Genomic DNA, 16,951 nt, shown 5'->3' with positions numbered 1-16,951 from the left:
ATGAGGTGACATACCTCATTTAAATCATTTTCTCAAATACTAATAATGAATGTTGACTTTGGTCAATATGAATTCAAGTATGGTTATTTGAGAAGTTAAATCTTAAGAAGATTTCAATGAGAGGAAATTAGTTTCCTCAAGAACTAAATGGAAATTTATTAACTACATATGCTATGAGAGGAAATCACTTTTCTTTAATCAAGAAAACCAATGCACCTAATTATTTTATGTGTGTGCTTAGCCTAGATTGTGTGAGATAATGATGTGCTTAGCAGAGTCCTTGAGCTTGTTTAGTGATTATACCTCGTATTCAAATTTAGACGCTAGCACCGAAGATTTCCAAGAGGAAGGAGAATTCTACCCAGAAGAGGAAGAAGAAAACTTAGAGAACTACCAAGGCAAGCTAATACTCTTGCAAAGTGCAAAGCCCTCCTTGGGCAAGGCACCATGATTCTTATCTTTATTCATACCATCCTATCCTACCTTTATACTATACAAGTTTTACTTGTGTGTTTTTCAAAGAGTTGATATCAAATGGTATAGTGAATATAACTACTAGAGTAGCAAAGTTAGCGAAGCAATGTAGCACCCCTCATACTTAGTGCTAGTGCTAAAATACTAAAACTTGACTACTCTAGATGGGAACATATGACTTGTTGAAACCTTGGAATGGTGAAGCATTCCATTGAATGATGTGAAGTTGATGGTGAACAAGAGAAGATAGTGATTTTTGATAAAACCCTGATATTGGTTTGAATGCGATACCTTTCCAATTTTTGAGTACCCCCACAATACCTGATTATGGGTAGGGCTTAACTGGAAGTTTATAGATTTTAGTATGAGTTCCCTCTGAACACACGTCATAGGGGTTATGCTGAGGCTGCCTCCGTTGCTAAGATATGATGTGACTTGAGGTGAAATTGTACGGCCAAGCCCTGTGCAGTTCCCAGGTTAACAGTTGGTTTTCACTGGGAGGCCAAGCTCATGGGGAGAGGTGCTCATACTAGGATGTGTAAGTGAAAGGTTATGGTTGATGATCCGCGTACTGTGTTACGGTGACTCGGAGTTATTCCGACGGATGAAATCAAATGTTGTGGCACAAGTGTGCAACCTCTGCAGAGTGTCAATCTATTCGAATAGTCGTGTCCACGGTTACGGACGGTTGGAAGGGCCATACAGTTTCCGGTGTCAGATATTTTGAAAACCTTAATGAATGTGAATGGTGATGAGGTGACTTGTGGAAATAGTACTAATGATATGGGAATGGCACTAATGTTCCCATTTGAGTTAGTTAGTCCATGATTCAAGCTTGTGAACTAAAATTTGGCTTATGCAAGTTAAGCTAGAGATTTAATACCTTTAGTGAGCATTTTACACTAGTATTAGTTTTGCAAGTACTTAAAGTACTTACGGCTTTGTCCCTGGCTATTCAAATGGCCAGAGTACGATGATGAACAGAATTATCACGAGGATGACCAGCAGGACGCCTACGACAACTAGGGGTTTCTGACGTCAGATGTTGGCCTGTGGACTAGAGAGTCCATCTATAGTTACGCTTCCGCTATGTACGAACTTGTGTATGTATGTTGATTGAAGGATCAACTATTTATGTAAGATGAATCATGTGATTCAAGATTGTATGACATTATGGCTTGTAATAAATAATGACTGTGATATTCGACTATTATGCCTCGCAACAACATTATCCTGGGATTGCGATGAATGACATAATAGGCATCTGGACCTAACAATCCGGGTGTTGACAACAAGGGTACGGTTACCCCCGAGTCCGGGTTGTCATGGTTGGGACAATAGTATAACGGGAGGCCTTCGGGGCTGACCCGTCCGGAAGACACTATGGGTCTCCTGGCTTGGCGGTGGAGCCACGCTCAAAGGGAGGTGAGCTGCCACGGTGCCGGGGAGGTACATACTCCATAGGGTAGGACCTCTTGCTAAGTCGAATGGGCGAAAGGCTATGTTCGGGTATCCGTCGTGGCATATGTTGTTATGCGGGGATGATGCCCACACGATAGGTATCCGGATAGAGGTGGGGAAAGTGTGCAAACTCTGCAGAGTAAAATCTATTCGAATAGCCGCGTTCGCGGTCATGGACGGTTGGAATGGCTGTTGCTTAGCCTGATGAGCTTTGTTTTACAAAATTGTTTGACAAAGGAAAGGAAAGAACTTGTTTGAAGTACCGGAAGGGTACGGGAAAGGATGTGTCAACCATATGGAGATGGTCGGGAAGGATAAATAAAATTGGGTTACCCCATCCTAGTGTTTTATGTTGTGGAACTCTTTTGAAGTATCTTCTTCAACAAAAATATAGAGATGTCATAGGATATCTTTTGAAGTATCTTCTTCAACAAAGGTATAGAGATGTCATAGAACCCTCTTAGTGTCCCCTTCAACTGTGATGTGGGATGCTATATCCACAAGAGAAACTGATTCTCTTTCACATGCTATATCCACAAGAGAAACTGATTCTCTTTCACATGCTATATCCACAAGAGAAACTGATTCTCTTTCACATGTTATATCCACCAGAGAAGCTATTCTTCCTCTCTTGTCTTCTGTAGTTAGAATTGTTATCACCTTCTTGATGGTTTGCGAGTACAATTCAAATGTACTCACGGCTTTGTCCCTGGCTATTTACTTGGCCATACTTGAAGGAGTTCGACAGATGAAGAAGGAGTTGACGACGTCTATGCGAGCTAGGAACGTCTTCCCAGTCAGTTGCCTGTAGGGTTATGGCAGATGACTTGGGTACTGTGCTGCCGAAGTGATGATGCTACTCTGATGTTTAGTTAGGCCCTTCGAGGCTATTATGTAAGTATTGGTCATGTGACCATGTTGTAATTTTCTTATTCCGCTTTGTAATGGATGGTGTAATTTGATATCAGTTCGGTTATGTGTTCACAGCGCACTGATCATGGGATCGTGAACTGTATACATAACAGGGAATTTCGGACAGCTAGTCCGGGGTCACCACAGAGCTGGTATCAGAGCTATCCTGACTGTAGGAGACCTCAGTTAGCATGGACGTTAGTTAGGAAACAAGTACTTGGGGAAAAACTATTTACAAAATAAATTCTTTCCTTAGTCGGAAGCATAGCTTCTACTCCTTTTTTTTTCAAAACTTCTAAATTCTTATCTCTCCGGTTTATAAAAAGGATTGAAAATTCTTACTCTATTCTCTCATCCACTTCAAACTTACATATTGGACGATGTCCCCAACTCAGACCGGAGAGTCGAACTCAAAGATGACTCAATCCTTCGGGAAGACTCAAGTAGATCCAACTGCAGTTATTGAAGATTGGATGTCGACTTAGCCGTACACATAAAGGGATAAGGAAGATCATGTCTTTGGTTGTCGCCAAAGTCTGTCGATGAGCTGACCTTGTTCCTCCGTGGACTTGCACTTTTTGCAGTCATCAGGGATCAAGTCCTCTGTTCTTGACTAGTAATTTTTAGGCCAGCCACAAGAAGATCTTGACTTCGGAGAGCACCTCAGCGGCTACCCCTTCAAAGACCTCTCATCCCCGGGATGTTGAGAACAGAAGACTATGCAGTTTTCGCCTCCACCTCAACATCGGAGACTCAACACCAGGCCTGCTTCACCACCAACAGCTTCGAAAGTCCTTATTGAAGCCGATGCCGGCGGTATGAAGACATCAACATATGTGACCAGCTCAAACCAATAGGATGGATAGGACAAACTCAATCGCTTTGATTGAGCTACCCCCGCGCATGAAGAATTTCTGGGTACTTAGAGTACCATGTTTGGTTTGATGATTGTTTGTTGTTTCCTAGTGTGTTGCCTTGAGTGTTTTTATCTGTTTGTTGTGTGCATGATTGTCTTGATCCTTCGGTTTGAAAAACACCCTCGGTGTGATAACCTAGCTTAGACAGCCTCCCTAAGATGTTTTTACCCTCATCAACCACGCCGTTAGAATACTAACTGCTAGTTACTGGATAAGTTAACTCTGTTAACCATCAATTCTCAACCGTCAGAGAAACTAACCCAGACCCCTATCCACACCGACTACTTTCAAGATCAGCTGGAGCATCTGTACTACGCCAAGAAAGCAGAAGCCCGCACCTTCATAAATGACTACACCTCTGCGAGAAGACATACTAACTTGGTCTAACCTTGGACTATAATCGTGCTAACTTCGAGGATAACTTTTTGAAACTACCCTCTAACACGCCGTCTAACAAGCTGAAAGGACAATAGAGTCAAAGCCCAAGCTATGTCACATGGTTCATCTGGTCCTCATCAAGTGAAGCTCCTGAGGATACTTCAAGACTCAAGATTAGGTATAGTTTACCCGCTCGCTTCTTAACTGGTGTGAGTCAGCACCGACACTCAAGCTGAAGATTTTCTCCGACGACCTTTGATGATGCTTCATATGGACAACAACCAGGCGCTTCATCGACTTACTAACTTACCGCGTGTTATAAGGTTTAGTAAACACCGTGAGTGTCTCTTGAAGTTGTGGTCTGCACGTCGCCCCTGAAGATTCTTCAACTGAATACGGAAGATCGATGACTTCTTCAGAAGCCCCAGACGGAACCACGAGGCAGAAGCTCCGAGTTTTTACGAAAGCCCGATGAAAAATCTTAAGGGTGTCTTCCACTAAAAATTGGAGCTAACCTTAAAAGTTTTAACCTTTCTAAAACACCGTTGGAAACGTGGGATTGCACAAACCCCTCTTGAAGCCGTGGACTACATAATGCCCTCTGAAGATGTGCGACTCAAGACGAGAGATCAATGACTTCTTCGAAAGCGTCCGACAAGACCCGTGGTCGAAGCTTAGAGTTTTTAAACCCTCCCCCGATGAACAATTTTAAGGGTGGAAGACTTAGTCTTCCACTAAATTTAAACTAACTCTAAAAAGTTTTCAAGCACCATTGGATGCACTAACCCTCCCACAGCCTTGAACCCCCTCTAGGATCGTTAAGAAACTACAGAACCAACACCTGCATGAGGACGAGATTATTTTAAGGGTGGAAGAGTCTGTCACACCCCACTTTTGCAACCTTGATTAATTGTCCTTATTGCAAAAATCAGGGGGAACAAAAACTTTTTCTTAAGACTAGATAGATGAATTTCCTTGATCTGTTTGTTATGATGCATTGCTTTGGTGTGTTGGTAGATGTATTGTCTTGTTTTGCTTGTTGAGTTTTGTCTTGAGCGACCCCAAAAGAACAACACCCCTAGTGGTAAAACAAGCAACTCACCCAATAAAACACATGTGTGGCTTAAGAAGAATTGTTTTCCTTCTTACTACATCAAACCTCTCTCCTGATGTCAACATGAGTGTGCCATCTTGATTTTTCTCTTTGTGGTACAAGATAGCTCAATCATCCTTAATTCAAAACTTGAGATCGTCTACCCCGAGCTACATCCCTCTCTTATACCCACTCATCCTTGTTGGTTTTGAGGCCATGTCGACCATCTGTGTTGACATGCTTAAAATGTCCAGACTTTGGCAATTGATTCTCTAAGCACCCACAACTGTTATTGTTGACTTCAAGGCATGGATCCCATCTATGCAACACCCTCTTCAACCTCCACGTCCTGCATGTCTCAGTCAATCCTTGCAACTCATATATTCAACTTGATCTGGTATCCTATCCCATGTTCCAGCACCAGATCACTTCTTCCTCTTTTACCTCTTGTTTTTGTTTTCATCCAAGTTTATCTTCACAAACCAAGAGTGGGAATGATGGATACATTTTGTAGCCATCATCTACCCTTGAGAACACTTCTCCCTAAATTAGTTCTCTTTCTCAAAAACCTACTGTTTCCTTCTCTGGTTTTGACCACAAAACCACTTCTAGTTTTATTAAAGCTTCTCAAAATATTTCTTCAAAGAAAATAAGGAACTAAAATGGGTTTTGTTTTTCATCTCATTTCTGCCAAGTGCTGATTTCTAAAACATTATTTTCTATCTTGCTTTCTTTTCAGCAAAAGGCTTGTTTATGATACCCATACCATTTCTTGTTTTTCCTCTTGCTTATTTTACATTTGAGAAAACTCTACTTTACTTGAGGAAGTAAGTAGAACATTTTAAACTCCTATGTTCCAATTATTTCTCTCAACATTTTCAAATTCCATTCCACTTGAGTTCATTCCCAATTGTCCCTAAACAATTGAGGTGTTTCAAATACTTTTCAAACAAGTTCTATTTCAAATGACAACTCTTGCACATCTTGTGTACATCTCTGATCTACCCCATGATGTTCCTTCATCCTCCAATTCTTGATCAAATGGATGATCATTTGATACTTTCAGATCACTCCCAATTGACCTCCTATTTGAAGAGCAACCTATTTTTCATCATACCTATCTCAATCCTCTATTCTTTTCCATTATCACATTGACCTCATGAATTGATGATTTATGTCGCCATATTCATCCTTGTGAGTGTATGGTTACTTCACTCACCATCTCTCATAGCCTTGATTTACCATTGTCTAAATCACCCTCACCACCATCATATCTTAGACACCTCTTTTATCAGGTTAGAATGCCACCACCATCTACTTAAGCACCCTTGTGCATTGTTATCACTTGCCTAAAATTCTATATCTCTTTAGGCCACCATTTTTGCAAAATGTGAGACACTCAACCTTGGGTGTCATGCATGTGTGGCAATACTCTCTAATGATCACATGTGCATGACCACAAAACTTGGCCGGCCATGCCATGCATGGCACACATGCATCATGCCTCTCCATCTCTCTCTCTCACACATAATTATTTTACCTTGGGAAGCCTCTCCTCCTTTGTCCCTTCCCAATGCCACAAATAAATTCAGCTTGGGTCAAATATCTCTTCCCCAAGCCAGCCACCCACCTTGGCCAATCAAAAAAGGAGGCAGCCACCCCTCTCCCTCTATAAAAGGGGCTTGGCCGGCCACCACCTCCACCTTTGGCTTCATTTTTCACTCCCCACTCACTCCTCCACCTTATCTACACCCTCATAACTCTCTCCTACCTCTCCCCCACGAAAATGGTGCTCCTCCTAGCTCCATGGCTGGCCATGGCCATGGAAAGCCACCAAGATGAAGCTCCCCTCCTCCCTCAAGCTCCCCCTCACCATGAGAGCATCCCTCTCACTCTCTTCTCCCTAACCCTAGATGGTTTTCTCTCCTCTTCTTCTTCCTCCATGGCTAAGATTGGATCTTGATGCAGGTGCATGTTGGTTCAAGCATGGAGAAGCTTGAGCAATCCTCAGATCTGAAGTTCTTGAGCAAAGTTCGTCCAAATCCCTACAGTAATTTCTGCTATCTTGCTGTTTCAGATTCTGGTACGAACTTGTAAAATCCACCAAATCTCGTGTGCAGATCCAAATCGAGTGATTGAAAGTTCCCCTGTTAGATACTGAAAATATCTACAACTTGGCGTTGGTCTCATACTCAAAGTCGTTACGGATTTCCCACGGTAAATAGAGTTCTGTAAACTTGCAGATTCACTGTTTGTTAGATTTGTCCAGTTTTACAAAACCTTTTTGAGCAAACTCTACTGCGAGTGAAAGCACTCTTCAATACCTTCGTTTTGGCGGTGGTTTTACTTCGATTGACCTTCTGAAACTGAAATGGTTCACAGATCAATATCTGGTCAGATCTGACTTTGTCGAATTAAACCAGGAGCTTGGAAACGAATTTTTGGATGAAACTAGTTGGGTAAGAACCAGCTTTTGAATAACTTTCAGATGCAGCAGACCTCATATTTTTATGAGTCGTGTACGATTTGTGGTGAATTAAACTTGTTCTGTGTGTTCTGCAGACATGGCTGTTAGCTTTTAAATCACCAAAAATCCATTTTTGAACCTAATTGAGTGATTCCAGTTCTGTAGGACTACGGAATGTTTTCTTAATCATCTCAAACAAGTTTCAAACCTTTATCTGTTCTGTAACTCTAGAGGTAAAGCAAATGGTATAGACATGCAGTAATCTTGTCAATCCATTTGTGAGAGTTTCAGAAACAATTTTAACCCAAATCCAATTGTGTATGCCTCTCTGTTTAAATAGCTTTCAAATGCCAGTGGTCCCATATTTTTAGGATTTTTCTACGATTTATGGCTTACAGATCTTATTTTCTGTACAGTCAGATTCAAACAAATTCCTAAATTTGTAGGTTTAATATTTTTGAGTGAATCCAATTTGGTTAGTCTTGTATTAGTACTGGCCATCTAGGAAAAATAGTGTTAGTCTCTGTTCATGCATTTTTGTTACTGTTAGTAATGTGTATGTGTGACATGGGTTGTTGTAGCAAAACTTTTTGGTTTATTTGGAAACCTTAACCACCTCTTTGCATTAAAAATTGGTCAACCAATGTTTTATTATTGCAAAACAAAACCTCTGCAACTTAACCTTAGTTCTATTGTTGGTTTAAGTTTTCCAATGATGTGGAATATTGTTTACTTCCTATTCTTGTGTAGTGTTATGTAAGCTTTATAAAATAGAGAGAATGATTTCCCGCTTTTCCAAAAATGTTTCAAATTATAATATGAACGTTTGTGATGCCAAACTAATGCACTTGTCCTCTTTATGATGTTATCTACCAGGGGATATTTGGTTTATGCCATGGTGATAACCGAGAGAGGCAATTGCTAAGTCGTGGCACTCTCATACCTTTACTAGGTAAATAAATGGGGTTTTCTTTTAGTTGCTTTGTAGTATCTATAAGTCTTTTGTATGTTAGCCCTTAGTAAAGTGGTTAGCTATTGATTGTTGAATGTTGCATGCTTGTTATGTTTGGAGCAATGTGATTGATTGTGTTCCTTTTATATTTTTCGGCGATAGATGCGAACAATTTCGGAGGAGAAGAAGAAGAAGTGGAATCGGACAAGGATTTTATTTGTACTGTGGGAATTCTTATTTGATGGAGTTGAAGAAGTCCAGGGACAAATAAGCCAAGGCAAGCCATCTCTTGATCTCTGATTGACGTGTCTCATATTGTTGTCACCTTATTATTACTCTTGTCTCTTGATCTTGTGTGTGTTAGTCTCTTTATCTTGTCGATGCATGCTTTGTCTTAAGCATGATGATCCTCTTGGTCATACTTCATGATCATCTTAGTAATTGTTGGTATACTTGTTGATCATGGCTGTGCCATCCTACCTTGTTGAGTTACATGCTTACCTTAAGCATGTGACACTTCTTGTCGATTCACTCCTACACCCCTTGTGAGTGTAGTAGTAACAACATCATGATCTTGGTGTACTCTCATTTTGAGATGAGTATGCCTACCTACCTTAGGTATGTCGAATATCGTTGACCACCCTCACTTCTTTTAGTGTTGGTTGGTTAACACCACAAATCTGAAAGTATTTTCCCTCTTATGTTGACAACATGCATGCTTACCCTAAGCATGTATGCCCCCTTGACCACCTATATTAGCATCTTCTTAGTGGCATGATGATTAACATCATGACCCTTGTTTAATCATACTACTTATGTTGTCCCTATGCATGCTTATCCTAAGTATGTATGATCCCCTTGACACCTCATTTATCACCTCCTTAGTGGTATGATGGTTGGCATCATGCCACTGTTGTCTCTTAGTTCTTACATGAAACCATAGGTTGGGAACCCCTTGGAAAAATACCTTGTTGAAAAGAATTTTTGGAAAAACCTTGGGTAAGTTGGACTTACCTAAGTGTGTGTTTATGAAAGAAAAGGATCTTGGCAAAGATGGTTGGAAAGAGAATCTTGTTTATGAAAACTTTGGCGTCTAAGTATTCACCCGTGACAATTAACCCGCGCAACCACAGCTACTCCAACGTGGGCACGGAGCTTAGCTTGACGTTTGTTCTTCTTAGCATGAGGCACCGCACAACTATACAAGGGTACGGTTACCCCCGAGTCCGGGTTGTCATGGTTGGGACAATAGTATAACGGGAGGCCTTCGGGGCTGACCCGTCCGGAAGACACTATGGGTCTCCTGGCTTGGCGGTGGAGCCACGCTCAAAGGGAGGTGAGCTGCCACGGTGCCGGGGAGGTACATACTCCATAGGGTAGGACCTCTTGCTAAGTCGAATGGGCGAAAGGCTATGTTCGGGTATCCGTCGTGGCATATGTTGTTATGCGGGGATGATGCCCACACGATAGGTATCCAGATAGAGGTGGGGAAAGTGTGCAAACTCTGCAGAGTAAAATCTATTCGAATAGCCGCGTCCGCGGTCATGGACGGTTGGAATGGCTGTTGCTTAGCCTGATGAGCTTTGTTTTACAAAATTGTTTGACAAAGGAAAGGAAAGAACTTGTTTGAAGTACCGGAAGGGTACGGGAAAGGATGTGTGTTATCACCAGAATTTGACCGGATCAGAGGTGGGCCGCGATCAAGATGGGCTTGAAGAATATACATGGAAGGAATACATGAATCGGCCTTATATGCAAAGTTTGGGCTAGTTTGCCCGTGTATCTGTAATATAGTAGGATACGTGTCGATTAGATAGAGTTTGGCTCGTGCCCGATTGGGATTATTCCCACGTTAGAAAGTCTACGGACTATAAATATGTATCTAGGGTTTATGAAATAAACAACAATCACGTTCAGCACAAACCAATCTAGGCGCATCGCCAACTCCCTTGTCTCGAGGGTTTCTTCCGGGTAAGCATCATGCTGCCTAGATCGCATCTTGCGATCTAGGCAGTACACGTTTATTCGCTGGTCATGCGTTGCTCGTACTGAAGCCTTTTTGATGGCGAGCAACGTAGTTATCTTAGACGTGTTAGGGTTAGCATTGTTCATCGTATCATATGCTGTCGTCGTGCAACCCTGAGACGTCTAGCCGCCCTTACACCCATCTTAGGTGTAAGGGCGGCACCCCGCTTGATCATTATTTAGTAGATTCGATCCGTTATGGTTGCTCCTTGTTCTCCAAGGATTAGTTTAATATCTGCATAGTTAGGCCTTACAAACGGGTTGAAGGATCCAGTGGCGCGTAGGGTGTAGTTTGCTAGCCCTAGACAGGATGTTCCGGGGATCAACCTCGTGTTGGTTTTTAGGCCTTGTCTAGGGTCGGTTTACGATCACCGTGCGTGGCCGCCAGGCTCAATCACGAGTAGGATGTTCCGATTATGTGGTGAAAACCCTAAATCGTAGTAGGTCGTTTTAGCTTTATTTTGATCAAGCAGGACCACCATATATTCGTACACCCCGTACGGATCATGGGTGGATCGGCTCTTCGAGCCGATCCACAGGACAACCTGAGAGCCGATCGAGGCTCGTATTTAATGTTTACGTGTATGCCATGCAGGAAACTAAGCGAGGCACATCCATCACCTTCCTGACCAGGTATAGGTCAGGTGGCACGCCCTTGCACCAGCATCGGACGTGCGTGCCGAGTCTTTGCGGGCCGTCGCTCGGAGGGACCAGGGCCAGCCGCAGTCCTGGGAGCCTCCTGGCTCTACTGTGTTGCCCGTCGCTGCTCGCCAGTGGGTTTCTGACCGTAACAATGTGTCAACCATATGGAGATGGTCGGGAAGGATAAATAAAATTGGGTTACCCCATCCTAGTGTTTTATGTTGTGGAACTCTTTTGAAGTATCTTCTTCAACAAAAATATAGAGATGTCATAGGATATCTTTTGAAGTATCTTCTTCAACAAAGGTATAGAGATGTCATAGAACCCTCTTAGTGTCCCCTTCAACTGTGATGTGGGATGCTATATCCACAAGAGAAACTGATTCTCTTTCACATGCTATATCCACAAGAGAAACTGATTCTCTTTCACATGCTATATCCACAAGAGAAACTGATTCTCTTTCACATGTTATATCCACCAGAGAAACTATTCTTCCTCTCTTGTCTTCTGTAGTTAGAATTGTTATCACCTTCTTGATGGTTTGTGAGTACAATTCAAATGTACTCACGGCTTTGTCCCTGGCTATTTACTTGGCCAGACTTGAAGGAGTTCGACAGATGAAGAAGGAGTTGACGACGTCTATGCGAGCTAGGAACGTCTTCCCAGTCAGTTGCCTGTAGGGTTATGGCAGATGACTTGGGTACTGTGCTGCCGAAGTGATGATGCTACTCTGATGTTTAGTTAGGCCCTTCGAGGCTATTATGTAAGTATTGGTCATGTGACCATGTTGTAATTTTCTTATTCCGCTTTGTAATGGATGGTGTAATTTGATATCAGTTCGGTTATGTGTTCACGGCGCACTGATCATGGGATCGTGAACTGTATACATAACAGGGAATTTCGGACAGCTAGTCCGGGGTCCCCACATTATCCCTAGTGGCAATAGCACATCCACAACCTTAGAACTTTATGTCACTGTCCCAGATTCAATGGAGGCATGAACCCACTATCGAGCATAAATACTCCCTCTTGGAGTCACAAGTATCAACTTGGCCAGAGCCTCTACTAGCAACGGAGAGCATGCAAGAACATAAACAACATATATATGATAGATTGATAATCAACTTGACATAGTATTCAATATTCATCGGATCCCAACAAACACAACATGTAGCATTACAAATAGATGATCTTGATCATGATAGGCAGCTCACAAGATCTAACATGATAGCACAATGAGGAGAAGACAACCATCTAGCTACTGCTATGGACCCATAGTCCAAGGATGAACTACTCACGCATCAGTCCGGAGGCGGGCATGGTGATGTAGAGCCCTCCGGTGATGATTCCCCTCTCCGGCAGGGTGCCGGAGGCGATCTCCTGAATCCCCCGAGATGGGATTGGCGGCGGTGGCGTCTCTGGAACTTTTTTCGTATCGTGGCTCTCGGTAATAGGGTTTTCGTGACGGAGTATTAAGTAGGCGGAAGGACAGGATTGGAGGCGGCGCAGGGGCCCCACACCATAGGCCGGCGCGGGCCCCATGCAGGCCGCGCCGCCCTATGGTTACAGCCCCTCGTGGCCCCACTTCGTATGCTCTTCGGTCTTCTGGAAGCTCCGTGGAAAAATAAGACACTGGGCGTTGATTTCGTCCAATTCCGAGAATATTTCCTTTGTAGGATTTCTGAAACCAAAAACAGCAGAAAACAGCTATTAGCTCTTCGGCATCTCGTTAATAGGTTATTGCCGGAAAATGCATATAAATGATGTAAAGTATGTATAAAACATGTGAGTATTGTCATAAAAGTAGCATGGAACATAAGAAATTATGGATACGTTTGAGACGTATCACATTGCAGCGTTTCTTACATGGTTTGAAGTATGATATCAAAGGTATTGTTCGTCATCAAAGTTACACTACTATGAATGAGTTGCTGCATCATGCAAGAGAAGCTGAAGCACAATTGACTGAAGAAGCGCAAATTAAGGGTCGTGCTACGGGGCCCGGGCGCTACACGCCTAGGGCGCCTCCATCTACGGTGCCAGTGTCATCGCGCCCCACACAGTTTCCCACTTCATCTAGCAAGCCGGTGTCCAATGTGTCCAACACAAAGAGGTCTGAACCTGCTGCGAGTTCAAGTGGTTCTAGCATGTCTACTGCGCGCAACCGTGATATGGCTTGTCATACATGTGGTGGCAAGGGTCACTTCAAGAGAGATTGTCCCAACCGCAAGGTCATGGTTATCAGTGAGGACAATGAGTATGAGACTGGAGATGATGTTGATCCATATGCTCCAGAAGATGATGACTATGACACTGATGGTGTATATGCATATCCTCTGATGCTCGCACTATTGGTGTGTCTCAGCGTGCTCTTAATGTGTTGCCTAATGCATCTACTCAGCGCTGCAATTTGTTCCAAACAAAGGCTTTAGTTGGTCCTGACAAGGCTTGCAAGGTTATTATTGATGGCGGGAGTTGTCGCAATTTAGCAAGCAAGGAGTTGTGTACCAAGCTGAAGTTAAAGTATCTACCGCACCCGCATCCATATTATATTCAGTGGTTGAGCGACAATGGTGAGATGAAGGTAAACCACATGGTGCGTGTTGAGTTTGAGATTGGACCATATAAGGATTGCATTGATTTTGATGTGGTTCCTATGACAGTGTGTCACCTACTATTGGGTCGGCCTTGGCTTTATGACCGTTCTGTGCAACACAATGGCCGAGCCAATACATATCACTTGGAGTTCAAGGGCAAGAAAATCAACTTGCAGCCTATGTCACCACAACAAATTGTCAATGAATCTCGTCAGAAAGTTGAAGTAAACTTGGAGGATGCACCTATAGATAGGCGAGAAAATTGTAATGTCGTGAGTGATATAACGAAAAGTGAGAGAGTGAATTCCTTAGTGCTTTTAGCCACCAAAGAAGACATGAGAGAATTTAGTGAGGATCCTACAGCCATGCCTCTTGTGCTCATGTACAGGGGTACGGTTTTGGTTTCTAACGACATGACCCCTATTCCTTTTGGTGTTTCTAATGTGTTGCATGAATTCAGCGACGTGTTTCCGGAGGAGGTACCCGCAGGACTACCACCATTGCATGGTATTGAGCATCAAATTGACTTGATCCCCGGAGCTTCGCTGCCCAATAGGGCGCCATATAAAATGAACCCCGAAGAGACGAAGGAGATACAGAAGCAAGTACAAGCTCTACTCAACAAAGGTTATATCCGCATAAGCTTGTGTTGCTCATGTTATTTTAGTTCCTAAGAAAGATGGTACATGGCGTATGTGCGTAGATTGTAGAGCGATAAACAACATTACTATTCGATATCGTCATCCTATTCCCCGTTTAGAGGATATGCTAGATGAATTGAGTGGTGCTGCTGTTTTTTTCTAAAATTGATTTGTGTAGTGGTTATCATCAAATTAAGATGAAAGAGGGGGATGGATGGAAAACTGCCTTTAAAACAAAATTTGGTTTATATGAGTGGTTAGTAATGCCTTTTGGTTTGACTAATGCACCTAGCACTTTCATGAGACTGATGAACCATGTTTTGCGTGATTTTATTGGCAAGTTTGTGGTTGTGTACTTTGATGACATATTAATCTACAGCCGCAATGAATCTGATCATACTGTACATATTCGACATGTTTTGCAAGTGTTGCGTGATAATAAACTCTACGGTAATCTTGAGGAGTGCACATTTTGCAAAGATAAGGTCATATTTCTGGGTTATGTTGTCTCTAAGCATGGAGTAGAAGTAGATGTGTCTAAAATTGAAGCCATTCAAAATTGGCCTACTCCCATGATGTGAGTCAAGTACGAAGTTTTCATGGTCTAGCTGGGTTTTATAGACGATTTGTGCCCAACTTTAGTACTATTGCTGCACCTTTGAATGATTTGACTAAAAAGGGTGTTGTCTTTGAGTGGGGCGCAGCCCAAGATCATGCTTTTGATGAACTGAAAAGATTGTTAACTTCTGCACCGTTGCTCGCACTTCCTGATTTCAATAAACTTTTTGAGATTGAATGTGATGCTAGTGGTATTGGAATTGGTGGTGTGTTGATGCAAGAGGGTCGCCCAATTGCATATTTTTCTGAGAAACTTTCTGGTGCTAAGTTGAACTATCCTATATATGATAAAGAATTGTATGCTTTAATTAGAGTTATTGAGGTTTGGCAACATTACTTGTGGCCAAAAGAATTTATCATACATTCTGATCATGAAGCTTTAAAATATCTGAAAGCCCAATCTACTTTGCATAAGCGTCTTGCTAAGTGGGTTGAGTTCATTGAGTCTTTTCCATACATCATTAAGCATAAGAAGGGAAAAGATAATATTGTTGCTGATGCTCTATCTAGGAAGAATATGCTATTAACTCAACTTGATGTTAAAATTCCTGGTTTAGAGGTCTTATGTGATTTGTATGCTACTGATCATGATTTTCCTGAACCATATCGCTTGTGTGCTATTGGTACAACATGGGAAAAATATCACATACATGATGGGTTCTTGTTTAACTATGTGTTCCAGAATCGTCTGTGCGTTTGCTCTTATTGCAGGAATCTCATGCTGGAGGTTTGATGGGTCATTTTGGGCGTGAGAAGACGCTACTCATGCTAGCTGACCACTTTTATTGGCCAATGATGAGGCGGATGTGGACAGGAATGTGAAGAGATGCATTACTTGCAACAAGTCCAAGTCCAAGCTGAAGCCTCACGGTTTGTATACTCCTTTACCGGCACCTACTACACCTTGGGAGGATATTAGTATGGATTTTTTGTTGGGTTTGCCGCGTACTAAGAGAGGCCATGATTCTATATTTGTGGTAGTGGATAGATTATCTAAGATGTCACACTTTATTGCCTGCCACAAGAGTGACGATGCGTCGCATATTGCTAACCTATTTTTCAGGGAGATTGTACGTCTACATGGAGTCCCAAAGACTATTGTTTCTGATCGTGACGTGAAGTTTATGATCTACTTCTGGAAGACGCTGTGGAGAAAGCTGGGGACTGATGTCTACGCACGCTTCTATTCCTGTAGACAGTGTTGGGCCTCCAAGAGCAGAGGTTTGTAGAACAGCAGCAAGTTTCCCTTAAGTGAATCACCCAAGGTTTAGCGAACTCAGGGAGGTAGAGGTCAAAGATATTCCTCTCAAGCAACCCTGCAATTAAGATACAAGAAGTCTCTTGTGTCCCCAACACACCTAATACACTTGTCAGATGTATAGGTGCACTAGTTCGGCGAAGAGATATTAAAACGCAGGTGGTATAGATGGTGGTAAACGGTAATTGCGATCTGAAATAAATATTGCAGGAAGTAAAGATGCAGTAAAACAGTAAATAAGCGATGTTTGCAGTATTTGGGAACAAGGCCTAGGGATCCTACTTTCACTAGTGGCCACTCTCAACATTGCAATCATAATTGAATAAATATAAGCACTTCATCATACTACTCCCCTGTTGGATAAAGAACTCAAATTCATTGGGCAAGTGTGCAAAAGCACACCTCAAAGGCGTATTCCCAAGTACTAATAAACACCCCACACTGTCACCGTGAGCATTCATAGGAGGTACTAACACACCACAATTCATAAGGGAGTTACACACGGCGCACACACTG

General features: G+C 42.4%; 1 long non-coding RNA gene across 1 annotated transcript; it reads left to right on the top strand.

Moving 5' to 3' along the window:
• The first annotated feature begins 7,376 nt into the window (after nucleotides 1–7,376).
• On the top strand, nucleotides 7,377–12,157 carry LOC139831213 (uncharacterized). Its single transcript, XR_011745885.1, has 5 exons — nucleotides 7,377–7,452; nucleotides 7,618–7,694; nucleotides 8,579–8,654; nucleotides 8,817–8,931; nucleotides 11,920–12,157. It is a non-coding gene; the product is annotated as an uncharacterized lncRNA (long non-coding RNA).
• The last annotated feature ends 4,794 nt before the right edge of the window (nucleotides 12,158–16,951 follow it).

This window comes from Lolium perenne, chromosome 5 (genome assembly GCF_019359855.2).
Source record: "Lolium perenne isolate Kyuss_39 chromosome 5, Kyuss_2.0, whole genome shotgun sequence".
Classification (NCBI taxonomy): domain Eukaryota; kingdom Viridiplantae; phylum Streptophyta; class Magnoliopsida; order Poales; family Poaceae; genus Lolium; species Lolium perenne.
The sequence above is the reverse complement of the archived record's forward strand: the minus strand, read 5'-3'. Positions and strand labels throughout refer to the sequence as shown.